Here is a 27,579-nt window from a genome sequence, read left to right on the forward strand (position 1 = left end):
AGTGCTCCAGAGACATTTTCTTCAAATGAGCGAAGCACATGTGCCTCCAGTCATTGGGGGGCAATGACTTGCTGTACAAAAAATAAAAAAAAGTTCCCCAGTAGAGTTGAGCAAGCTAGCCTAAGTAGCTAGCCATCTCAATTGCATGGTGGAAAAGAAGCAGAGGAAATTCAAAGGCTCTCAATCATCACAGAAGTTGCAGCACGTCCAATCTAGACAGACAGAAAGCGAAAGATACATGCACGCTTGCATCCTCGGCCAGCATTGAAAGTCGTCTTCCCTTTATCTCATCACGCATCGCGGTACTCGACTGGGCTCAAAACGAAGACATGTGGAAGTTGTTTATGCCGCTTGTGTGAATTTGGTCAGTTAACAAGTACCTTGTGATTTTCTATTGAGCATCACATTTAAATACGATGGAAATTAATTTTGGGGGGAGAATTAAAGTTTTACGTTGCTTGGTGACTCTTTTTATCTTGCGCCCCAAAAAATCTAATACTAAACTAATACTACAAATAATTTTAAAAATCCAAAATAAAAACGCCCTAAAACTAATACTAAAAATAATAAAAAATACATAAGAAAAACTCAACTTAAACGAAGTAAAAAAAAAAAACAAAACAGTAAAAACTTGCTTGAATGAAAAAACTAATGACCTGAATTTTAACACTAAAGTCAAAACCAAATAAAAACAAGCTATAATGAAATATCCAATATTATTAAAATCCGGCGTCTTTCAGCCAAAACCAGTGGAGCTCATCTCTTGTGGAAAACGGACGGCCGGGCGTCTCCAACGTGAAACTGAATTGGCCTTTACAGACAGCTAATAGTAACGCTGATGATGTGCCCGGTCTTATGTTGTGACCTGATTTGTGCTTCCATGGATACCAAAGGGGTGGGGGTGGGGGGAAGCGTCAAACAGGATTCCTTTGTATGCTCCGAGTGCAATGCACACATTCTGTGTGTGTACGTCAAAGTGATGACATTGCCATAAGCCATTTTTGAGCAGTCGGTACTTTTGGCTGGGAGCTACAGCTGCCCGTCTATTGTCACTCAGTCAGGCGTGGGCATTTTTTTTCCCCAGCGCTATTTTTAAAATTCATTCCAAAGCCGAAGGCCGCACGACTACCAAGAACTCGAATGTTGTTTGAAAAGGTATTGCTAAGTTACATGACCCGAAAGATGACAAGCGCTTGGAAATTTTCATCAGGTCGGAGTTTTGCAGTGAGTGGCAACAGCCGTCCGTCTCTGTGATAAGAGCCAAAGACCTCTGGATGGAAGAGGTTCTCATGGGTGGCTTTCAGCACCTGAATGTGTTGAGGAGTGTGTGAGGGTGTGGGAAGTGTGTGTGTGTGTGTGTGGGGGGGGGGGGTGATGAGTGCAAACTAGGTTGGTCGCCGGGGGATCACGTCAGCACGCACATTGCCCACCGAAGGAACTGAAAAGTAATCAGAGAGACAAGACTAGTCGAGCAGTCATCCTAGCCAAGCTGAACACTTGGAAAGCCGCAAAATTACACTTTTTAGGCTTGTGGGCAATGGCATGGTTGCGGGGTTTTTTGCTTTTAATTGTGACAAGTAGATGGCGCTACACTGTGGCTTCGTTCAATGTAATTTGTTTCCACTCTTATTAGTACAGCAAAAAAAAAGTTTCTACAACACAATACATTTTGGATTTCCTTATTTTTGATGTTCAAGCCGACTCGGGGTCGGAATTGAAACAGCTGCCTGTGCTGCTCGGCCTCCAGCTGCTCCCAAATTGTCCCGCCATTAAGCTATTATGCCTTTACGAGGAGAGAAGCCAGCAAAGCCACCAGAGGTGCTTCACGGCCTCGTTCTGTAATGCTTCATTATGGCACTTCCACTCGACACAGACTGGTTTGAGGCGAACATTGCCGAAATGGAGTCAGTCCTTGATGTCAAACGCAAAGCATTCAACAAGTACAAGCAGCACCCATCTACCGTATTTTCCGGACTATAAGTCGCTCCGGAGTATAAGTCGCACCAGCCATAAAATGCCCCAAAAAGTGAAAAAAAACATATATAAGTCGCTCCGGAGTATAAGTCACATTTTGGGGGCAATTTATTCGACAAAATCCCACACCAAAAACAGTCATGAACGAGCAACAACAGGCTAAACGATAGCAACAACAGGCTAAACGATAGGTATGCTAACGTGACAAACACAAACAAAGAGCTGAGAACGGGCCTGACGTAACATATAGAGTGATTAAGGACAACTATTACATGAATAACATGTTTATAAAACCATCAGTGTCACTCCAATTCATTAAATAGCAACAACAGGCTAAACGATAGGTATGCTAACGTGACAAACTCAAACAAAGAGCTGAGAACGGGCCTGACGTAACATATAGAGTGATTAAGGACAACTATTACATGAATAACATGTTTATAAAAACCATCGGTGTCACTCCAATTCGTTAAATAGCAACAACAGGCTAAACGATAGGTATGCTAACGTGACAAACACAAACAAAGAGCTGAGAACGGGCCTGACGTAACATATAGAGTGATTAAGGACAACTATTACATGAATAACATGTTTATAAAACCATCGGTGTCACTCCAATTCATTAAATCCATCGATCGTTCTTTGTCAACAATGGCTGAGGGCGCTTGCGCTTCAAAATATTCCACAGGCTCATATAACGATAGATAAACTATATTTTAAATAACTATAATACAAGCCAATAATATTATCAAACCATCCGTGCACTTTAATTCCATTAAATCCATCGATCAAATTCCTCGTCCTTTGTCAACATCGCCGCGCGTGCGCCCTGACGTCAGCCTCGTCTTTATTCCACAGATCTACTATATAACTATATTGTAGCGTTAACAAAGTACAAGGATAGACGTAGGTTTGGTAAACGGCTCTTTATTAAACAAAACAAACTTCCAAGCGTGTGGCGGCGTGGACTTCCAGACAGACCGGGCATGCGTAATGGCCATGTCCGAGCCCCGCGCACCGTTCGCGGACAGCCACTCGGCCGAGCGTCGGCCCCCGACTCAGTAGAGACCGGGCGTGCGTAAAAGCCATAATAGTTTTTCAAACCTTCTATGTCACTCCAAATCCTTAATTCCTTCAAACTCTTTGTCCTCCGTGTCACTTAGAAATGATCACCGCTAATGATGCCGGTAGTCCTTGTGTGGGCACGTTTGTATGTAAACAACCGGCGCGCCGCGCTACTGACGTCACTTAAAATAGTAATCCATTGGTACATCACGGTTCTCCAAACTTTCTTTCTGCTGCTCGATTACTGTTTTCAGCTGCATATTTTACAACTTGAAGTTTGTAACCTGCAAAATATGAGTTTCTTTTTGGTGCCATTTTTCTTAAGCCCACCCAGTTGATGAGTCACGGCCAACGGTAAAATTTAGAGCGCCCTCATCCAGTTTCGTCTGAAAATATAATTTTTTTGGGTTGTTTTATCAAAGTCAAAGTCTGCTTTATCGTCGATATATTTTTTTTATATACTAAGACACACAAAGAGATTGAAATTACATTTCCACTATCCCTCGGTGAGATAGTACACATATGCATACAAGCAACACAAAAAAAACCAAGAAGGCACTAACAATGAATAAATAAGAGTATTGAATAAATGATAAATAAACAAATAATAATAAATAATAATAATAAATATAAGAGGAGCAAAAATTGAGCAAGTGTACATACAGCAGACAGTGGACTTGGATATGGTGCTTTAAAGTGTTAATTGCTTTATTTGATGTTTTCTCTATTTTTTATGTTTTGAATATGTTCAAGATAAAGAAATAAAAGCATGTGAAGTGATCAACTATACTAAAAATAACATGGGAAGTGGTCAACTATACTTGTAAGTGATGTCTTAATGATCAAGTAAAAATTTGTGAAAAAAAAACATATATAAGTCGCTCCTGAGTATAAGTCGCCCCCCCACCCAAACTATGAAAAAAACCGCGACTTATAGTCCGGAAATTACGGTACAAAAAACTTTCAGGAACTGAAGTCTGCACGGGCTAACGTCCAGAGAACAGCCCGCCGCTGCGCGACCGACTACTGGATCCAGCTGTCAGAAACCATTCAAAATGCTTCAACTAATGGCAACGTCAGGGCAATGTACGAAGGCATCAAACAAGCTACTGGAAAATTAGTGAAGAAATATGCGCCCATAAAATCCAAGACTGGTGAAGTCATCATTGACAAAAGCAAACAGCTACCGAGATGGGTAGAATACTACCTCGACTTGTATGCCAATCCATCGTCAGTTTCGCAAGACGCAATCAGTACGTTAGAAGACCTTCCTGTGATGGACGAGTTAGACTATGAACCAACCTTAGATGAGCCCAGCAAGGCCATTGATGCTCTAGCATGTCGGAAGTCTCCTGGTGCGGATGGAATACCTCCCGAGCTAATCAAGTGCGGAAAACCAGCGCTTCTGAAACCACTCCACGAACTTCTGTGTTGGTGTTGGAGAGACAGCAAAGTACCACAGGATATGAAGGACGCAAAGATTGTTACACTGTACAAGAACAAGGGAGATCGTAGTAGTTGTGATAGTTACCGTGGTATCTCTCTACTGAACGTAGTTGGCAAGGTCTTTGCCCGTGTTATCCTTGCCCGCCTACAGGTCCTAGCTGACCGTGTGTATCCGGAGTCACAGTGTGGATTCTGAAAAGAAAGATCTACAGTCGACATGATCTTCTCATTGCGCCAGCTACAGGAAAAATGTCGAGAACAACAAACTCCACTTCATATTGCATGCATTGATCTTACCAAAGCTTTTGATTCGGTGAGCCGAAGTGGTTTATTCCAAATGCTGAAGAAGATTGGCTGTCCTCCACAGTTGCTCAGCATCACAACCTCCTTCCCTGAAAATACGCAGTGCACCGTTAACTTCAACGGTACATCATCGGAACCATTCACCACAAAGAATGGGGTGAAACAGGGTTGTACTCTGGCCCCAACATTATTTGGAATATTCTTTTCACAAATGCTCAAGTTGGCATTCAGTCATTCTGAAAAAGGCGTCTATCTTCATACTAGGAGCGACGGAAAGTTGTTCAACCTATCTCGCCTAAAGAGTAAATCCAAGGTCCGCACCTTTTTAGTACGCGAACTGTTGTTTGCAGACGATGCAGCCTTAGTCGCACACACAGAGAGTGGTCTTCAACAATTGATGGACAGTTTTACTAATGCTTGTAAAGCATTTGGATTGTCGATGAACATCACCAAGAGCAAAGTCATGGGTCAGAACATACAGGTACCACCGTCAATCAGTGTCGAAAACAATCAGCTTGAAGTTGTGGATGAATATGTCTACCTGGGCTCAACAGTCGCCAGCAATTTGTCACTGGATGCTGAAATCTCAAAGCGCATAGGCCAAGCCTCAGCCGTTATGGCTAAGCTTCACAAGCGAATGTGGGGTAACCAAAAACTCACAGTGAACACCAAGCTCAAAGTGTACCAGGCTTGCGTCCTCGGAACATTGCTGTACGGTAGTGAGTCATGGACCATCTATGCTCGCCAAGAGAACCGACTGGAAAAGTTTCACATCCAGTGTCTACGTCGGATTCTGGACATCACTTGGCAAAAGCGCGTCACGAACACTTCGGTGCTAGAAAAGGCTGGTTCCCTCAGTATGCATCTCCTGCTTTGTCAACGTCAAATGAGATGGCTTGGACATGTGCGCCGCATGAATGATGGAAGGATCCCAAAAGATTTACTCTACGCTGAGCTCGCTTCAGGACATCGCCCGAGGGGTCGTCCAATGCTGCGCTTTAAGGATGCGTGTAAAAGAGACATGGTCCTTACAGGTATCGACACGAAAAATTGGGAACTTCAAGCGATGGATCGTAAGTCCCGGCGCCAAGTCATTCATGATAGAGTAAGGAAAGGCGAGGAAAAAAGAATCCAGCATTTGGAAAGCAAGCGTGAACGCAGGAAACAGAGACAGGAAGCTCAGGCCCAAGAGCAACCAACTCAATTCGTATGTCCGGCTTGTGGGAGAGACTGTCATGCTAGAATCGGACTGCTGAGCCACTCAAGACACTGTACTTTACTCCAGTGATTCCATGCTCCATGGCGCTACCATTGTCTCTCGAGACAGACGGATGCCATAGATAGAGCTTTATTTTTTAACGAAATCTGTATTTTTATTTTTATTTTTTTGTAAAAAGTGCTCACTATTGATGTGCAAGCACCCTCTAGTGTTACACAAAAGAATCACTACATTAAATATATAAAGGTACAGGGGCTGAATTGAGCATTTTCCCACTGCACTGTCAAAAACATGCGTGTGCATTTTTGTCATTTAAAAAAAAAAAATCCAAAATGCAGACACCCCTGATGGAAAAATTCTAACTGATCTCGCAGCTATCAACAATTTGTCATCGATCCTTTTTTAAAGCCGACATTCACCTCAAGGCTGTGAGGCAGACGTGTGAGACAAACAGAACGTACTTTCTTATTGCTCCAATGCCAAACCGTGGGGGGATGAAGAGAAGCACAAACACATTGATCGTATTTGGAAAAGCCTCTTGTTTGGGATGCATCCAAACGCAAGGAGCCAGACCAAAGCGTAAGAGTAACACTCTTGGAAGATACACATAAATGTGTATACATACACACACGCGCACCAGGATTACAGTCACAGTAACGTCGCCTCGTCATAAAAACTAAACCTTGTTTAAACTTTTGCTATGACAGCACCGACGTAGCTGTATACAGCTAAAGCAGTTAACATTTACCCAACGCGTGGTTCACATTAAGAAAGAGACGAGTTGTACCAAAAAATAAATACCGTAATTTCCGGACTATAAGTCGCGCTTTTTTTCATAGTTTGGGTGGGGGGGCGACTTATACTCAGGAGCGACTTATAAATGTTTTATTTCACAAATTTTTACTTGAGCATTAAGACATCACTTACCGTATTTGCCGGTGTATAAGTTGACTCGGTGTATAAGTCGACCCCCTAAAATTCGACGGAAATTTACGATTTTATGATATATCCTTTGTATAAGTGGAGCTCAATTGTTGCATTATATTAAACTTCAAAATTCAATATGCGAAATTTATTGACGAAATGTGTTCAAATTCCGGGAGGCCGTGCGCATGCGGCTGTTTATAAGCACCCCGGAGGAGATCGCGGAGCCTCATTCGACTTCCAGCGGCCGGCGAACTAGCGCACGCCGCCCGGCACCACCGGGAGGCCGGAAATAGCTCCAAGCCGAGCGGATCGGCACTTTATAAGCACCGCGGAGGAGATCGCGGAGCCTCATTCGACTTCCAGCGGCCAGCGCACTCGCGCACGCCGCCCGGCACCACCGGGAAGCCGTGCACACGCGCCAAGTGGCCGGAAATAGCTCCCCCCGAGCGGACCGGCTCTTTATAAGCACCGCGGAGGAGATCGCAGAGCCTCATTCGACTTCCAGCAGCCGGCGAGCTCGCGCACGCCGCCCGGCACATCCGGGAGGCCATGCGCACGCGCCAAGTTGCCGGGAATACCTCCCGCGGAGCGGATCGGCTGTTTATAAGCACCGCGGAGGAGATCGCGGAGCCTCATTCGACTTCCAGCAGCCGGCGAGCTCGCGCACGCCGCCCGGCACAGCCGGGAGGCCCTGCACACGCGCCGGGTGGCCGAAAATAGCTCCGGCCGAGCGGATCGGCACTTTATAAGCACCGCGGATGAAATCGCGGAGCCTCATTCGACTTCCAGCGGGCCGCGCACTCGCGCACGCCGCCCGGTTCTAAAGTGTTCGCCTCGGCTGGTTCCCCATGTCGGCCACCACAAGTGAAAATTCGGCCTCTTCCCCTGGAAGTCCGGCCAAGTTTGGCGAATATTTTCTAAATGCCAACGACTCAACCGCCGTAAAGTGTCCGCCTCGGCTGGTTCCTCCGGTCGGCCAGAACAAGTGAAAATTCGGCCTCTTCCCCTGGAAGTCTGGCCAAGTTTGGCAAATATTTTCTAAGTGCCAACGACATTCATTTAGACATGGCGATTGAATGTTTACGTACCGGTAGTTATTGTCGTTGCTTGACGCGCGATGACTCGCACATTCGCTCAATACCCAGTACTTCCCCCTAGCAGTCATCGTCGCTGCCTGGCTTTCGATGTCCGTTATTGAGGTGAGAATATTTGAAATTGTTGCTGAGGATGCGTGTTAATGCGACGAACGCTTTATAATGATTCAGTTTCTCGCTGTTTGATGAGCCTGACGGACGCACACCCACGCACAATGAGATGCATGAGAAACAGCCTTGGTTACCATCACATTTGAAGCGATGAATACGAAGTTAAATTTTATGACTCGGTGTATAAGTCGAGGTCGATTTTTTTCGGTCGATTTTGGATCGAAAAAGGTCGACCAATACACCGGCAAATACGGTACTTACAAGTATAGTTGACCACTTCCCATGTTATTTTTAGTATAGTTGATCACTTCACATGCTTTTATATCTTTATCTTGAACATATTCAAAACATAAAAAATGGAGAAAACATCAAATAAAGCAATTAACACTTTAAAGCACCATATCCAAGTCCACTGTCTGCTGTATGTACACTTGCTCTATTTTTGCTCCTCTTATATTTATTATTATTATTTATTATTATTTGGCCTGTTCTCAGCTCTTTGTTTGTGTTTGTCACGTTAGCATACCTATCGTTTAGCCTGTTGTTGCTATTTAATGAATTGGAGTGACACCGATGGTTTTTATAAACATGTTATTCATGTAATAGTTGTCCTTAATCACTCTATATGTTACGTCAGGCCCGTTCTCAGCTCTTTGTTTGTATTTGTCACGTTAGCATACCTATCGTTTAGCCTGTTGTTGCTATTGTTTAGCCTGTTGTTGCTCGTTCATGACTGTTTTTGGTGTGGGATTTTGTCGAATAAATTGCCCCCCAAAATGCGACTTATACTCCGGAGCGACTTATATATGTTTTTTTCACTTTTTGGGGCATTTTATGGCTGGTGCGACTTATACTCCGGAGCGACTTAAAATACGCTAATATTAAAATAACTCCGGAAAATACGGTAATAATGATAAAAAATATAATAAAATAAAAAAGGAAGTTGAATCTAAATAAATAAATATATAAAAAAATAAAATTAAAAAAAAGTTAAAAAAGCTTTCTTACAGCAAATGAGCAAACAGTTTTTTTTAATCATCTTCAGTATACTGCAGGAGCAAAAATGCAGCTCCGGAAGAGAGTCAAATTTGAGGCTGGGACTACAAAATAGATCTGGGCAGGTTTCCAAGGAAACAAACTGTGCTAAGGCTTTGTTGACAGTGTCAATACTTGTTGGAGTCCACTTAATAACAAAATCCATCTTAAGGAAAATGAGCAGTGCCAAGTGGGAAAATGAACAACAGAAGCGGCGTGACCATAATGAATAAAAGTGTCGTGTGTTTGGTTGACCCATGTGACTCCTGTCGAGAAAATAACGACAAGTTGTTTGCAAATTTTTTGTTGGTGAGTTCCAATGTGGCACACTTGCAACGCGTGCGGTTAATTTATGACGTTTGCCGATGACTGGCAGTATGCAATATTGAGAAAAAAAAAAAAATTCCAGCCTTCTTCCGTCCCTCCCGCCTTCCCTCCCTCTCTCCCCGGCTTGTTTTGAAACTCGTTTGGTGTGGAAATTCTCTGGAGTTGCCCACGGTGAGAGGTGTCGAGCAGGTGTGGGTATACTTATTGCCCCCCGGCTGGGCGCCTGCACATTGGGGTTCACCCCGGTGAACGAGAGGGTAGCCTCCCTCCGCCTTCGGGTGGGGGGGACGGGTCCTGACTGTTGTTTGTGTCTATGCACCAAACGGCAGCTCAGAGTACCCACCCTTCTTGGGGTCCCTGGAGGAAGTGCTGGAGAGCGCTCCTTCTGGGGACTCCATCGTTCTACTGGGTGATTTCAATGCTCACGTGGGCAATGACAGTGAGACCTGGAAGGGCGTGATTGGGAGGAACGCCCCCCCCCGATCTGAACCCGAGCGGTGTTCTATTGTTGGACTTCTGTGCTCGACACGGATTTTCAATAATGAACACCATGTTCAAGCATAAGGGTGTCCATGTGTGCACTTGGCACCAGGACACCCTAGGCCGCAGTTCGATGATCGACTTTGTAGTCGTGTCATCGGATTTGCGGCCGCATGTTTTGGACACTCGGGTGAAGAGAGGGGCGGAGCTGTCAACTGATTTCCACCTGGTGGTAGGTTGGCTCCGATGGTGGGGGAAGATGCCGGTCCGACCTGGCAGACCCAAACGCTCTGTGAGGGTCTGCTGGGAACGTCTGGCAGAATCTCCTGTCAGGAAGAGCTTCAACTCCCACCTCCGGCAGAGCTTTTCCCACGTCCCGGGGGAGGTGGCGGACATTGAGTCCGAGTGGACCATGTTCCGCGCCTCCATTGTTGAGGCGGCCGACCGGAGCTGTGGCCGTAAGGTCGTTGGTGCCTGTCGTGGCGGCAATCCCCGAACCCGCTGGTGGACACCGGCGGTAAGGGATGCCGTCAAGCTGAAGAAGGAGTCCTATCGGGCCGTTTTGGCCTGCGGGACTCCGGAGGAAGCTGACAGGTACCGGATGGCCAAGCGGAACGCGGCTTCGGCAGTTGCTGAGGCAAAAACCCGGGCGTGGGAGGAGTTTGGTGAGGCCATGGAGAATGACTTTCGGACGGCTTCGAGGAAATTCTGGTCCACCATCCGGCGTCTCAGGAGGGGGAAGCAGTGCAACGTCAACACTGTTTACAGTGGGGATGGCGTGCTGCTGACCTCGACTCGGGACGTCGTGAGTCGGTGGGGAGAATACTTCGAAGACCTCCTCAATTCCACCTACACGCCTTCCATTGAGGAAGCAGGGCCTGGAGACTCTGGGGCGGATTCTCCAATCTCTGGGATCGAAGTCACTGAGGTAGGTAAAAAAACTCCTCGGTGGCAAGGCCCCGTGGGTGGATGAGATCCGCCCCGAGTTCTTAAAGGCTCTGGATGTTGTGGGGCTGTCATGGCTGACACGCCTCTACAACGTTGCGTGGACATCGGGGACAGTGCCTCTGGATTGGCAGACTGGGGTGGTGGTTCCCCTCTTTAAGAAGGGGGACCGGAGGGTGTGTTCCAATTACAGGGGAATCACACTCCTCAGCCTCCCTGGTAAGGTCTATTCAGGGGTGCTGGAGAGGAGGGTCCGTCGGGAGGTCGAACCTCGGATTCAGGAGGAGCAGTGTGGCTTTCGTCCTGGCCGTGGAACAGTGGACCAGCTCTACACCCTCGGCAGGATCCTCGAGGGTGCATGGGACTTCGCCCAACCAGTCCACATGTGTTTTGTGGATTTGGAGAAGGCGTTCGACCGTGTCCCTCGGGAGGTTCTGTGGAGGGTGCTTCGGGAGTACGGGGTGCCGAGCCAACTGATAAGGGCGGTTCGGGTCCCTGTATCACCGATGCCAGAGTCTGGTCCGCATTTCCGGCAGTAAGTCGGATTCGTTCCCAGTGAGGGTTGGACTCCGCCATGGCTGCCCTTTGTCACCGATTCTGTTCATAATTTTTATGGACAGAATTTCTAGGCGCAGCCAAGGCGTTGAGGGGGTCCGGTTTGGGGACCTCAGCATCGCGTCTCTGCTTTTTGCAGATGACGTGGTGCTGTTGGCTTCTTCAGGCCGTGATCTCCAGCTCTCTCTGGAACGGTTCGCAGCCGAGTGTGAAGCGGTCGGGATGAGGGTCAGCACCTCCAAATCCGAGTCCATGGTCCTCGATCGGAAAAGGGTGGAATGCCCTCTCCGGATCGGGGATGAGATCCTGCCCCAAGTGGAGGAGTTCAAGTATCTTGGAGTCTTGTTCACGAGTGAGGGGAGGATGGAGCGCGAGATCGACAGGCGGATCGGTGCAGCGTCGGCAGTAATGCGGACCCTGTACCGGTCCGTTGTGGTGAAGAGAGAGCTGAGCCAAAAGGCAAAGCTCTCAATTTACCGGTCGATTTACGCTCCTACCCTCACCTATGGTCACGAGCTATGGGTCATGACCGAAAGAACGAGATCCCGGATACAAGCGGCCGAAATGAGTTTTCTCCGCAGGATGTCCGGGCTCTCCCTTAGAGATAGGGTGAGAAGCTCGGTCATCCGGGAGAGACTCGGAGTAGAGTCGCTACTTCTACACGTTGAGAGGAGCCAGATGAGGTGGCTCGGGCATCTTATCAGGATGCCTCCTGGACGCCTCCCGGGGGAGATGTTCCGGGCATGTCCCACCGGTAGGAGACCCCGGGGACGACCCAGGATGTGCTGGAGAGACTATGTCTCTCAGCTGGCCTGGGAACGCCTTGGGATCTCCCGGGAAGAGCTGGATGAAGTGGCTGGGGAGAGGGAAGTCTGGGAGTCCCTCCTAAAGCTGCTGCCCCCGCGACCCGACCCCGGATAAGCGGAAGAAGATGGATGGATGGATGGATGGTGTGGAAATCAGAGGCACTCAATGTGTGTGGCGGAGACTCACATTTTTGCGCAATATGAAAAATTGGCGCAGCCATCCACTTTTGAGTGTGGGATCACCCAGTGAGCTGAAAGAAAGCCCAAAGTGTCTTTCTGATGCAATCTTGATGGCAATAACGTTTTGCTCCTGGCATCAACAGCCATCATCATTATTGTCAGCGTGATTATAAATTGAATTAATTTCCCTTCTTTGGGCTGCTTGTATGAATTTTGCTTTCATATCTCATCTGGATTGAAGAGCCCAAGGTGCAGTTTAAATGCAACGTGTCATTTTTGACGGGCTGCAGCAGTGAGAACAAAAAACAATTTAGATCTCGAGCATTCTTGCGGCCTTCCTCCGAGAATCAATCGTTTCTGTTTAGGCTTTGTTTGCACTACTTAAGCAGCAAGTCGGATTGAACATTAGACGGCAATCTACAGTGTGACGATAGCATGCTCGCTATTGATTTTATCGTCTTTGAATTTCATTCTAAAAGCCAATCTTGCTTTTCGACACCTCCTGAACTGCCCAGAAGACACGACGAGCGTCAAATGAAATTCGTTGGTGCCTGTCGTCTGCCTCACAGATGATATGAAAGTCCAGTTGGCTTCTTCAGTGACAATTTTATTCTAATTTTTTTTTGTCTTTTATCCAAAGTGACAGTCGTGGCGAGATCAAAGCGCATCCCGCAGTTTGCCCCTTTGGCACTTTGTCTGAGAAGGCCGGCTTTCAAAGGCCTTTGAAGCAGTCGAGCGGCGTTCCAAGCTCGCGTTTCACAATGATGGTCAAAACATCCAACGGTCGAGAGTCGATCGAGGATCCGACGCAATATACCAAGCCCCAGAACGCAAACTTATGACCAACAGGATTATGTGCCCGTAAAAACCTCCTGCTGACAACACTTATTCCAAGCTCTTCTTCACGTCCCAGAGGAAAGATCGATTGCCTCGAGAAGCTTTTAAATGCGTATATTATCTCGCAAACGTGGCGGGGGGGGGGGGGGGGGGGGGTTTGGGGGGGAACTGCGGTGGTCGATTGAGGTCTTTCATAAAAAGCAAAACAAGCAGGCGAGGACAAGCGCTTGGAGCCGAGGCAGACTAAAAGCAGCCAAGGTCAAAGGCGCTATCGAATCCAGGCTGTCAATCAAACGGAGAAAGAGCACTGCCACACTGAGAATACGCCTCCGAGACAACCGGCAAGGTGAAAGACAGGATGGCAAAAAGAAAAGTGATAACCTTCGGAAAAGTTTCAGAAAAGAATATGACACGCTTGTCCAGGGGTCGGAGTATGAGCGCAAAGGCTTTTGGTGGTGCGCTGCGATTGGCTAGAAGCCTGTCCAGGTTAAACCCCGCCTCTCCCCAAATGTCACTCCTGGTGCTCCCCAATGACCTGAGGACAACCCTAAAGTCTAAAGAATTTTGTTTGAATCTATCTATCTATCTATCTATCTATCTATCTATCTATCTATCTATCTATCTATCTATCTATCTATCTATCTATCTATCTATCTATCTATCTATCTATCTATCTATCTATCTATCTGCCTGCCTGCCTGCCTGCCGGCCGGCCGGCTGCCTATCTATCTATCTATCTATCTATCTATCTATCTATCTATCTATCTATCTATCTATCTATCTATCTATCTATCTATCTATCTATCTATCTATCTGTCTGTCTGTCTGTCTGTCTGTCTGTCTGTCTGTCTGTCTGTCTGTCTTTCTGTCTGTCTGTCTATCTATCTATCTATCTATCTGCCTGCCTGCCTGCCTGCCTGCCTGCCTGCCTGCCTGCCTGCCTGCCTGCCTGCCTGCCTGCCTGCCTGCCTGCCTGCCTGCATCTATACACCGTTTCTGATTTAATGAGCGTGTTACATTCTTTCAATCAATTGCAGCAAGTAGCGCACTCCACCATGCATCAGTTGCCTAAAGTCAAGATTATTCAACAATCCATTCTATGCAATAGAGCAGAATTCTTAACCCATCACTGATCAATTTTTATACTCCGCCTCTTGTCAAAATCCATACAAAGCGTCGACACATGGCTCGGCCGGTTTTAAAGTCGGGTGAGCGAAATGAAGCTTACGACGAACAAGGACAGGTTGAATTACATCTGGAGTTTGGGGGCAATTCAATGGGAAGCGAATCAATCCCAGGATTAATTGTTGCGCCACATCCTGAACACAAGACACTCGATACAGCCGCAGGGAGACGGCGGGGAAATGAAGTGAAATTCGCCCGGCGTCTAGCAGCAGTCAACAATGGTACTGAAGAAAACTGCCTTTCACCTGACATGAACTGAAAACTCTGCATTCATTTGTTGCTGACTTTATATTAGAAATATTATAAGCCCCGCCCCCAAAAGAAAAAGCAAGGCAGTAAACTGCCTTGCCAAAATTCTGCGCTTGACATTCTAGTATTGAACATTGATTGCAGAAACAGACTAAAAATTTAAAGATTAAAAAAAAAAAAAAAAAAAAAAAAACGCTTAGGATCCGATCCGTTCCTAGCAGTTTCGACGACGGGCTCATTAAACGCCGCCTCCCCTTGTGTGACAGAGACCATTTGTTTCTCCTTTCCGGATGCGACAAGTCAGCAAGCGCGTGAAGAGTCCTGCCTGGACACCTGACAAATGAGAACGAGTGCGGTCCTGCCTCCGATGCTGCGCCAGAATCATGTCTGCGAGGAATCAATTTCCTACTACCAATCTCAGCTCCGGCGAAAAAGCCACAGGATGTTTTGCAGGGGTGGGGGGTGTGGAGGGATCATCCACGATGGAAAGGGGACGCCATACGTGGGAAAACAGATGTGGGGAGACTCACATATCTTTATCAGTGCAACTCTACTAACATGATAGATGCTCGCTGTATATATATATATATATATATATATATATATATATATATATATATATATATATATATATATATATATATATATATATATATATATATATATATATATATATATATATATATAATTGAAAAGAAAATCTCCAAATGTGTTTAGACCAATTTTAGGAAATAAATTGACGCTCAATGTTTGCAATTTTCACAACATTTGATCATTCTAACCTCGGAAAGAAATTTATAAAGAGAAAAGAAGCGCTTGAAATTTACTGGGAGAGTTCAACTCGGATTCAAGATTCAACTCATTCAAGAATCAAATATTCGTTCGCATGATTTCAGCAGAAATGCGGGAATGAGGCTTGTCAACTTTACACTGCTAGCAAAATAGCGCACCAGAAAGTCATTTTCACCCACAACAAGCGGCTATCTTGTCGAAAAAAAAAACCTAACGTCACAAAGATTCGTAGCAGCGCTCTCGACGAAGGCACAACGGGGATAAAAACAAATGAAATGCTGGAAAAGCTACAAAACTTTTTCTTATCTGTCTGAGAGGGGTAAAGGGAAATTTATCTGCAAAGCTTTCCTTTGATACTCCTTGGCAATAAAGTTTTCAAAGGCTTGTGCGGAACACATTCCGTCAGTGTGTCCCTTCAAAAAGCTCGCATAGCGCTTTGGCTCGTGAACGTTTCCTCGTCATGCCCGAATATATTCTGACTCATTGTCCGCCTTTATGCGAATGAATAATTGTGACAGAAAAAGCGAAGGCAATTGTTCCGTTATAAAGGCAAGATATTCGGAGAATAAGCACACACTTGGCTAATTACTTTTGAGCCATTTATCTTCATCTAGAAGGCTTGCAGATAAGCAAGCAACTCTATTGATCTCGAGTTGATGTCTGAAAAACACTAAAAGTAGCGTTTGGCTCGGGAAGACATTTCTTCCCCACTCTATAAAACGGCAAGGGAGGGACCAATTAATGGACTCGACATTAGAAGATTTACAAGGTAATATATTTGCTCCTAAATTCTCTCGGCGAGCTTTCTTATCGAAGCTAAGGACAAACTGGAGAGTTGCTTATTCAAATTGCAGAAAAGTGGAGATTTATGAGTTGCATTTGGAAGGGATGAAAAGTCACATGCGAAGCAGTCCACATGCATAGTCCAGTCCGGATTTACATTTTGGATGATGGATGAAGCGTCTGCGTAAGGTGTAAAACAGCTGTGGAGACTTTCACACCATCCAACGGACGAAAATGAAAAGCCGAGCGTGTGCGTCAAAAGAATAATAAATCCAAAAATGGGTTTTGCATTGTAACTTTGTGATGAGCTTATTGAAGTTTTGTTTACATCCTGTCATAATGAGGGATGGAAATTAGCCACCGCACGTCTGGGCTTTCCTCTACAACACAGGTGTCATACATAAGGCCTGGGGGACCAGATACGGCCCGCCACATCATTTTATGTGGCCCGCGAAGACAAATTGTGTATCAAATTCATGTCATTACGAAAATTGTAAATTGTCTTCATTTTAAAAAATAATCTTTTTAAAATACAGTTTTTACTAGTCTGACTTGAAAACGTATTTGTCTGTTTTGCAGCTTATACTGTTTAGAATATGAGGCATTCATACATTTATTCGGGTTGACATAATGGCCCTCCGAAGGAAACTACAACTTTGCGTTATCATGACGACGACAGAGTGACTCCTGGGAGAAGGTACAGCAGTTGTCATGGTAAGGTTTGTCTCCATTGGTCAATGATTTGCTTTGGACGACTTCTTGGATTTGTTGCCAATTACGAATGGCAGGATATGAATTGTGATGCTACATTTGTTTTTTTTCCCTGACAACCAGTCATAACTTTGAGTGTATCTTTTTGAATGTTGAGCTAATAAACATGAGTGATATTTCAGATGATCTCCATTCAGTGCCACTGAGGGATGACTATCGCAACTATGATCCATTTGATGCTTGGCTGAGTGCAATGCTAAAGCGAGAGCACCCGTACGTCTGCATTCAATCATTCTGTAAACAGATCCAGAAAAATGATCAGATCCACGCTTGGAAGTGGCTCTGAATTTTGATTTCAAGAGACGTACTGAACAAAAAAACAACTTTTAGGTCAAGGAGTGACATTCTACGGTTTTGTTAACAATCAGACAAATCTCATTTTCATCCAAATCTGTGGAAAACGTTTGATTTTTTTAAGAATTGCTTGAGATCTCCGCGTACTGTAATAAAAAGCCAAAATATTTCTAGCACTTTCCACGGCTTGACCCCACCAAATCATTCTAAGCAAAAGTCAGAGTAACAAAAGTAGTTTGACAAGTCTTGACTAGCGAACGTCATGAGAGCTTGTTTCCAAAGCTATTTTAAGATTCTTTTGTGAACAATAGCACAGCGCTTATAGTAAAAGAACTCTCTCTCGCTGTATACGAAAGTTGTGGGCGTTACCGTCGAGTCACTGAAGTGTGAGATGATCCGTTTCACGGCATAGTTCAGTGACGGGGCCTTAAATTCACCTCCAATGGGTGAGTCATGTTTACGTTGTATTATTAAAAAAAAAAAATCCAAGCTGTCTGGCTCATATCTGCCTGATATCGAGTGAAAAATGAAATAGATGAGGAGGTTGAACTCATTACCACGGTTCAACGCCACGGATCTCCTGATATGAATTCATTTCGAGGACAAGCAGACAACCTTCGCTGAGAGCTTCACAATGAGAGGCCAGTAGTTCAGATTTGAGCATTCTACATAATGCTCAGCTCTTTGTTGGACAGCTGCGGTTTTGCCATTATTCACTCCAAAACAGGTTTGTTGCCTCTTTCTCAAAATGGCCGCCCCTTCCTGTCACATAAAAGCATTTGCAGCAGTCCAGGCAGCTTTGCGTACTTGTGGGACCCATCAAGTATTCAAAGTATCCCATTTCCCTTTGTCGAATGTCTCACTTGAGACACGGCACCGCCCTGGTAGCCTTTTATCAATACTGTGAAATTAATACGGCGTTAAGTATCTTCGGGGTAATTTGTCTTACTCTGAGCCAATCAACGTGACACGTATCTCTGGTGACTGGGATTCCAGTTTGTAAGTGATCTATTTGAGCACATGTAAATGACAGAATTGTGAAAGTTTGAATGCTACAACCTCCGGCAGTATTCCGAGGTACGATCCTAGAGGCCCAATAGAATCACGGTCTGCTAATGAACTTGAAAGACTGCGCGGTGTTATTCCATCATATTACGGCAATTTGTATCTGGGAAATTGAAAACAAAATTGAGGTTCTGCACCTCCATAAATACTGATTTGCAGTCAGGCGGGGAGAAAAATATTCAACCTGAGATGAATATCCATAAATGCCGCGTTCCAATGTTTGGCGCTGCCAATGTAGGCAGCAGTTTGCCCAGCCCAGCATGTGCTAAGCTAATTTGTGGCACGCTACTGAAGATGAGGAGGGAACAAAGTTTCCTTTATGCGGCACACCGAATAGATGTGTGTCTTTGTCTAGCACGTAAGCAATCCCTTTTCCCTGCTGTGATGGCGTAAACGGTGAAAGCCAAGACCGCCACTGAAACAGCTTTTAACTTAATAGGTTGCCATTGGCGCATGCAGCAATTACAGGGACGTGTTAGTCCACTGGCAGAGTTTCAAATATCTCTTTGTCGGACGACACCAAATCGTGTTCACCATCGTGAAGCTATTTTGGGTCATTTGCATTGTGTAAGGTAGAGGCAGGATGTTTGGCGTGTTGGCTGTGATTCATATATTGTACGGCAGGGGTCACCAACCTTTCTTAAACCGAGAGCTACTTCCTGGGTACTGATTAAGGCAAAGGGCTACCAGTTTGACACAGACTTCTGAAATAGCCAATTTGCTCAATTTGGCTTTCACTGTGTTATTATTGTCATTTCCAGTTCACATGTAAGTGGGATTTTAACAAGAATAGCAAAACTATAGTCAAACCTTGGTTTTTGACCACAATCCGTTCCAGAAGGCGGTTCGAGAAGCGAATCGGTCGAATTCCAATCTATTTTTCCTATTACAAATAATGGAAAAAAATTTAATCCGTTTCAAGACAAAAAAAACCCCGCCTTTTTTAAGCATTTTTTCATTTGCGCATATTTGTCCGATTGCGCAACTGCAGCGCACCGCCAAACGCGCAACCGTAACATGTCGCCTACCGCGCAACTGCACCGCGCTGGTCGCATTATTGTGACAAAGCCGTCGCTGAAATTTAGAAAACATTTTTAAAGTCCTGATGTACTTTGAAAAATTTAAGTCGACCTAAGTGCGCAGGGAGCTTAATTTTGTCCGATCGCGCAACTGCAGCGCACCGCCGAATGCGCAAGAGTAGCGCGTCGCCGACCGCGCAACTGCACCGCGCTGGTCGCATTATTGTGACAGAGCCGTCGCTAAAATTTAGAAAATATTTTTAAAGTCCTGATGTACTTTCCCAAATTTAAGTGGACCTCAGTGCGCAGGGAGTTTAATTTGGTCCCGCAACCGCAGGGCGCCGGGCGCTCACTGTCGCATTGCTTTAAGAGCGTCTTTGTGTTTTAGGATGGCTTTACTGCTCCCACTTGCTTTCTTTGGAGGCATAATTAGGGGTTAATACAATCCTCAAAGTAACGAAAATACAATAACAACGGAGTCAGTCGGCATCCGGGCCGCGCGGTCGGGTTTTCTCGGGTCCTCCCGGCCAGTGACGTGCGGTGAGGGTTGGGGTTGGTGAGGCACTGACTCAGAGTCAGATTTACAAACGTACTGTATGACGCTAAGGCACTGACTGACAAGTCAGATTTACAAGCATACATGGTTGTTATCCCATTCTTGATTAAATTTAATAACATTTTAAGCACACCACTGTACATTTAAACACACCACTGCAGTATTCTTACCTTTACATTTAAATGAAGTCTTTTTTAGAGTACCAATCCATTTGAAACGAACGTGTTGTAGTCCGTCCCGGAAGGCCCGTAGTTTGAATCAATCCTCGCAAATCTGGCGTTGGTCTTCCCTTACTTATGATTTCTTGCTTTGACTGAAAGTCAAGTTTTGAAAAATTTCTTATCTTCGAGATTATATCCTCCATTTTCAGGGAAAATAAAGCCAAATAGCAACGCGTTGGCACCGAATGTTGTTGGTTGTTTTTCTTTTCTTTTTTTTTCTTCTTAATTTACTCTCGCATTTACTCGTGTCGTGAACTTTTAGCCCAGGGGTGGGCAAACCTTTTGACTTGCGGGCCGAATTGGGTTCTAAATTTTGACTGGGGGGCTGAACCAGGAGCAGATGGATGTAGTGTTTGTGTGAAGTAATATAAACGACCTGTAAAGGTCATTGCATAAAAGGTTTTGGCCTTTAGTAGGTAGTAAAGCATGGATATTCAAAAAAAGTTTTTTGAAAACAAATGCATTTATTAACAGCATTAAAAAAAAAAAAAAAACATCCCTAAAAAACTGCTATCAGTGATTCTCATAAAATACGACACTGTTATTATGAATAACATTCTCCATCACTTCAGTGCCTGCAGGTCAGATTAATGAAAGATGTATGTTTATCTTATGAGATCACATTAAACGGCAAACATTCTGACCAAATATATCATCTTGAAGAATCGGTGAAAGCATACATCCAAATAAAATAATCAAAACGGCAACACGGTGAGGGGTATCTGAAAATCAGAGCAGAGTTTTAACTCACAAACACCTGGTAACAGAGGTGAGGAAACGGGAAACACTTCCTTAAAGTAAGCCTTAAGAACTTTACAGGTTAATATTAGTCACAAACAGTTGGTGCATCAATGTCCTTGAGCATCCTGCATTGTTTGAAAATGAGAATGGTCGCTAGTTTCAATCCCTGCTATTTGTACAGATCATATTCAAAATGCATTTTTTTACAACAAACTTGAAAGCCTCCCCTTCATTTTCAGTGGGAACAGTGTTATTGGTCTCCCTTTTTTTGCTAGTGTGTCATAGTCTGGAGTAAAATTTGTTGTGGCAATTCTTAGGAGAGATCCGAGCTGTTGGTCCGTTTACCTAGATCTGTGACAGGTTGATGTTGATGTTCATGTGGCTGAACGTCACGTCGCGTACGTCGAGCCAAATTGGCCACTCTTTTTAAACACTCGGCATTCAGTGTCCACCTTGCTTTTCCTTGGGCGACTCATTTTAATGGAAGGATTCCAGGGGAAGGTTTGTGGGTGGCTTTAGTGTAAAACTGTTTCCGAAAGCTCGGCGCGCAAATTACAAGAATGCTGTCGTCACAGCCCACGCTCTAAATTTGGCACTGATACAAATAGAATGCGAGTGCACCATTTCCGTACTACTGAGTACGTACACGCACTTGTGAGTGTGCACCGAGCTTTCTGACACGGCTTCCGGTAGTAAATGCGCAGGCGAGTGGTTCCCCATCTACTGGGGAAACGCAGTCATTGCAGGCAAAATGACCGAAAAAAAATGTTTAATAATACAATTTATTTAGGGTTGGCGGGCCGGATTAAACGGTCCCGTGGGCCGGATGTGGCCCGCGGGCCGTAGTTTGCCCATACCTGTTTTAGCCGCAGGCTCACTATCGCCCCATCTTTGAGGCAAAAGTACTGGCTGCCTCAAGGCCCGTATTTTCCTGCTGACTGCAAGCACGCGCCGTTTGCACGCGCTCAGTACAGTGTGTGAGTGGTGCACACTCTCACACGCACGCCCTGAGAGGCACTACCTGTCACTGCCTCAGCTTCCATGATTCTCGTCTCCCGTTGTTATTTGAATAAGAAATACAGCTATTTTGACTATGAAAATGATCCAAATGTATAGGAAACACACCAAAATTGCATTAAAAGCATAGACCACAGGACAGATATTATATTATGTTTTATTATATTATTCATTTTTTAACAACTTATGGTGACAGCTGAACAAACCATGTTGAGCTCTTTACCGCCCCTGGTGGTAAGGTGAGGCACTGCCTCAACTGCCTCTTGTGAGTGCACGTGCCTGCTCCCGGCTCATCTCGACCTCCGAATTTTGTTCGACAACCGAAGCAAAAAATCTCGAATTTTTTGTTGGAATTCCGATTTGATAGAGAACCAGGACGTTTCAAAACCGAGGTTTGACTGTAAAATAAATAGATGCAGCTCACTGACGAGTGCCGCTATTTGAGGTAATTTTAGAACAGTCCTGCGGGTGACTCATGCGGTCCTCACGGGCAACCTGGTGCCCGCCGGCAACGTGTTGGTGACCCCTGGTATAGTGTGTCGGTCTCTAGCCACCGAGAAGCAAATCAGATTTCAAAACATTCAACGAACAAAAACAAACAAATTCTTACATTGATTGGGTATAACACCTTAGCTCAGAAAAGGTTACATTCAATTTATGGCATTAAAACCAGTGACCTCAAGACAAGATTTTGCATTTTGACGTTGGGAAAGAATCCCCCCGATTTAAATCAAGGAGCAGAAGCCAAGAGTCAAAACGGTAAAATAAAAAAAAAGGATTATAAAAAAATATTGCCGGAACTGTTAATGTGCTGCAGTCAGAGCGTCCTGACCGCAGGTCAAGTAGCTGTCTGATGAATTAATTAAGGTCAGAAGCTGATAGCACTTTCACGGTCGTCTATTGCATTAACATGCGGTCTCTCACGTATGGCCTGCTAAGAAACCGTTATTTACACAAAGAAGGCGGTAGAGACCTCCAATAATATTTAGTAGATTGTACAAAATACGGAAAAGGATTCATGCGTGACGCCATTGAGAAAGCTAACAGCAGTCATCGGTGCTATTGATCCTGTCATTGGGTCAGAGGTTGAGTGACTGACAAAATTTACAGGTAGAATATAAAGTGTACCATTCCAAAACGTCACGGGTACCTTGGAGTATTTTCTTTCCTGGGTTGACAATTTTGACTGCAGCCACTTTTCAGTGTGTCGCGGGTATCATTTCCTGTCACTGATGCCGACCGCCTGGGAGATCAGAAGAAGAAATCCCAGGGGGTGTTGATCCAGACGTGCGCTACGGTTTGAGCTGCTGAATTACGTTCAAGCCTTCACCGTGTTCAAGGAAACGGAGCCTGACGTTGCCCATAAGCCCGCCCACGTGTCATTGAATATTTATCAAGTATCTGATTTGAGGAGGAGAGATTTGGCAGGTCCCCTCAAGGCCCGCCGCAACTCTACACCCTGTAATAGAAGCTCCAAAAAGGCTGCTGTCATTTTTTTTTCCACCCCGAGGACATGCTTCATTAATTACAAGCTGGCTGCTACACTGCAGTCCCTGAGCGAACTTTTCCACATTAGCGCAGCGTTAAGAACTGAATTGTGAAATTCAGAACAGATCGAAAGATAACACTGCATGTTTCAAACTGTCAGACATCTTGCAGGAGCTCGCCCCTCGTGGCAAGATCCAGGTCAACAGATCAATCACACGCTAGCTGATGTGCTCGCTAACGTGTTAGCTAACATGCTAGCAAACACGCTAGCTTACACGCCAGCTAACACGCTAGCAAACATACTAGCTAACACGTGAGCTAACATGCTAGCTACCTTAGTCTGTTCTAAGCAATCTTTTGCCTGTTTTTGTCAATCCTGACCTGTTTCTTTTTCCGACTAAGTGTAATTCTGTTTCAAATCACAACTGTCTAGAACCGTAATATCACTAGCAATGTTTTTTAAAGTGGGATTAGATTGTAGCCAGACGTGTAGGTCAAATGCAGGCATCAGAGCGCGTGAAGCAGTATTTGATGCTCTTTAATTTCTCATTACTCCGAGCGCTGTGACTCAGTGAAAGACCCTCCGGTGTTGCTATCGATCGTCTGCAACTGGAGCATTAGCCATTCTCGGCTCGACGGCATTAAACTCAAATCATTGTGTTCTATTGTTTGGCGTGTTATATTGATTTCCTCCCCGGGTTTCACCGGCTGAAGAGAAATATGGTAGCTTGTACACGAAGAGCTGGATCCATTCGACAACAATTTGTGAAAAAGCCATACAAAGTACAAATTCCATCTTTTTATTGTGCTCTGTAAATAAATGGCAAAGATATCGTAAGTGGCACAGCCTGAAGCAGAATCGAATAGCGTGGATTGCAAACATTGGAATGCCTCAATCATTAGTCCACGTTTCATAAATTCATCCACAAGTTTCTTTTGCCATTTTCACTCTTACATTTGACACTCAGGGTCTTCAAGATTAGTGGTCTGAATGAATTTGAAAGGCAAAGGCTGTGAAGGTCTGACAATATTTTCTGGCATGACCAGATAAGCAAAGGCACACTTTTGCGCTTTGTAACGGTGACAAAAATCCACCAGTCAAGACAAAAGTCAAATCAATAAGCATGGCCTGAACAATGGCGAGGCTTCTTTTTTTTTCCCCCGCCTCCGTTCATTTGCATCTGCTTTTGTTTTCTGACCCCATGTGACATTTTCTCATTTAAACCTTTGTAGTTTTTGTTTCGACAGCCAACAAATTTCATGCCAAAACACGGGTGAATTTATGACGTTGTGCGTTAGGGTTAGGGTTATTCAGCCCAAACAATGTGTCGGAGGTGGCAAATATGCTTCTCTCGCCTCCATCTAGTCACATTTGTGCCCACTAAATTCCGTATTGTACACTAAAGCTGGCAATTACCTTTTGTTCTTTGACTGGTTCATTCATCTGAACTTCCTTTTGTGTACTCTGACTAAAACGCACGCAGCGCAGATCCTTTCCAACTGTTCACCCTTCAAGCACTGGGGGGGTCTCTTAGAAAAGCTAACGGTCATTCCAGGCTTTGTACACACTCCACTCCCGTCCGACCGACCCCCTGCTGCCTTGCACCTTCCAAAAAATGTCAACGAATATTGATTTAGCGCTTCCTCACTTGAGGTTGGCGCTTCTGTGCGACCACAAAGTAAAAAAAAAAAAAGGGCTTGACCTTCATAACATGCTGCTGCTAGACTCTAAATACTTCATCTGAAAAATAAAGTCTCTTTTGTTTCTTTGCTTTTTCAACCTTATTATTTACCTTTGCCAGCTGCCTAAGATGAAATAACTGAATTATTAGTCCAGGGGTGTCAAACTCATTTTTTTCGGGGGCCGCGTTGTAGTCATAGTTTCCTTCGGAGGGTCATTATGACAGTCAACCCAAATAAACGTATGAACGCCTCATATTATTTACAGTATAAGCTACAAATCAGACTAGTAAAAATTGTTCAGAGATTTTTAAAAAGATGATTTTTAAAAGTCTTTCCATGGGCTCACCACCTGTGGGAGGGGCCAAAGGGGTCGGCTGCATTGTGAGCTGGGCGGCGGCCAAAGGCAGGGACCTTGGCGGTCCGATCCCCGGCTGCAGAAGCTGGCTCTTGGGACATGGAATGTCGCCTCTCTGGCTGGAAAGGAGCCCGAACTGGTGTGTGAGGCAGAAAAGTTCCGACTAGATATATAGTCAGACTTGCCTCCACCCACAGTTTGGGTTCCGGTACTAGCTCTCTCGAGAGGAGCTGGACTCTCTTCCACTCTGGAGTTGCCCACAGTGAGAGGCGTCGAGCAGGTGTGGGTATACCGTAATTTCCGGACTATAAGCCGCGACTTTTTTCCAAAATTTTGAACCCTGCAGCTTATAGTCAGGTGCGGCTTATATAAGATTTTTTTCGTGATTTTTGTGATGACTTCATCACTTTTATACACTCGTAAAAAGGCTGTGGACCACTGTTGTGCGGTATCTTGAAGAAAAAAACAACAACAAAAATACTATTTTGAAACACTACTATGGCTGCTGCTTATTCTGGCTGTGTTGCTTGTGACTATTATGAGCTTTAGTAGGAATGCACGCTAGGTGACCTGCGTCAAAGGGCTCTAAACCCTTTCTCTTAGAGATTACACAAAGCAGTGACGCTGTTTGGACCATCTGCATTATATTAAAACCCAATCAATCAGCATTTAAATTCAATTCTTCTGACATTTTGCTCACCAAAAACAAGTTGTAATGAATGTGAACTTTTAATGCATTTTATTCAGAAGGTTACTTTGAACCCTGAGGCTTAAATGGCGGCGAGGCGTATTTATGGATTTTTACGGCTTTGTCTTTCTTTGTAAAAAAACTCATGTGCACGTGCGGCTTATAGTCCGGTGCGGCTTATGTAAGAAAAAAACTAAAATATCCCTGAATTTTAGCTGGTGCGGCTTATAGTCCGGTGCGGCTTATAGTCCGGAAATTACGGTACTTATTGCCCCCCAGCTGGGCGCCTGTACACTGGGGTTCACCCCGGTGAACGAGAGGGGAGCCTCCCTCCGCCTTCGGGTGGGGGGACGGGTCCTGACTGTTGTTTGTGTCTATGCACCAAACAGCAGCTCAGAGTACCCACCCTTCTTGGGGTCCCTGGAGGAAGTGCTGGAGAGCGCTCCTTCTGGGGACTCCATTGTTCTACTGGGTGACTTCAATGCTCACGTGGGCAATGACAGTGAGACCTGGAAGGGTGTGATTGGGAGGAACGGCCCCCCCGATCTGAACCCGAGCGGTGTTCTATTATTGGACTTCTGTGCTCGACACGGATTTTCTATAATGAACACCATGTTCAAACATAAGGGTGTCCATGTGTGCACTTGGCACCAGGACCCCCTAGGCCGCAGTTCGATGATCGACTTTGTAGTTGTGTCATCGGATTTGCGGCCGCGTGTTTTGGACACTCGGGCGAAGAGAGGGGCGGAGCTGTCAACTGATCACCACCTGGTGGTGGGTTGGCTCCGATGGTGGGGGAAGATGCCGGTCCGACCTGGCAGACCCAAACGCTCTGTGAGGGTCTGCTGGGAACGTCTGGCAGAATCTCCTGTCAGGAAGAGCTTCAACTCCCACCTCCGGCAGAGCTTTTCCCACGTCCCGGGGGAGGCGGCGGACATTGAGTCCGAGTGGACCATGTTCCGCGCCTCCATTGTTGAGGCGGCCGACCGGAGCTGTGGCCGTAAAGTCGTTGGTGCCTGTCGTGGCGGCAATCCCCGAACCCGCTGGTGGACACCGGCGGTAAGGGATGCCGTCAAGCTGAAGAAGGAGTCCTATCGGGCCGTTTTTTGCCTGCGGGACTCCGGAGGCAGCTGACAGGTACCGGATGGCCAAGCGGAACGCGGCTTCGGCGGTTGCTGAGGCAAAAACCCGGGCGTGGGAGGAGTTTGGTGAGGCCATGGAGAATGACTTTCGGATGGCTTCGAGGAAATTCTGGTCCACCATCCGGCGTCTCAGGAGGGGGAAGCAGTGCAACGTCAACACTGTTTACAGTGGGGATGGCGTGCTGCTGACCTCGACTCGGGACGTCATGAGTTGGTGGGGAGAATA

General features: G+C 45.5%; 1 protein-coding gene and 1 long non-coding RNA gene across 6 annotated transcripts in view; one reads left to right on the forward strand and one right to left on the reverse strand.

Annotated features, from left to right (window-relative positions):
• The window catches only part of ticrr (TopBP1-interacting, checkpoint, and replication regulator), a 52,210-nt gene extending 28,872 nt beyond the window's left edge, over positions 1 to 23,338 (reverse strand). The window contains exons 1-4 of one of the 4 annotated variants that reach the window (XM_049723225.2): positions 23,148 to 23,338; positions 4,783 to 4,877; positions 4,571 to 4,677; positions 4,342 to 4,465 (exon numbers count right to left, since the gene is read on the reverse strand). The gene's annotated coding sequence lies outside the window, so the exon portion shown is untranslated. Of the gene's footprint in view, positions 1 to 4,341; positions 4,466 to 4,570; positions 4,692 to 4,782; positions 4,878 to 23,125 lie in introns of all 4 variants that reach the window. The other 3 variants (XM_049723228.2, XM_049723226.2, XM_049723227.2) reach the window with 3 other exon arrangements.
• LOC125970705 (uncharacterized) lies at positions 15,464 to 26,480 on the forward strand. Of its 2 annotated transcripts, none has more exons than XR_007482241.2 (2): positions 15,464 to 16,299; positions 16,385 to 26,480. It is a non-coding gene; the product is annotated as an uncharacterized lncRNA (long non-coding RNA). The 2 variants fall into 2 exon arrangements; XR_007482240.2 differs by having other exon boundaries at positions 16,893 to 26,480.
• Positions 26,481 to 27,579: the final 1,099 nt, after the last annotated feature.

Source organism: Syngnathus scovelli, chromosome 6 (assembly GCF_024217435.2).
Source record: "Syngnathus scovelli strain Florida chromosome 6, RoL_Ssco_1.2, whole genome shotgun sequence".
Lineage (NCBI taxonomy): Eukaryota > Metazoa > Chordata > Actinopteri > Syngnathiformes > Syngnathidae > Syngnathus > Syngnathus scovelli.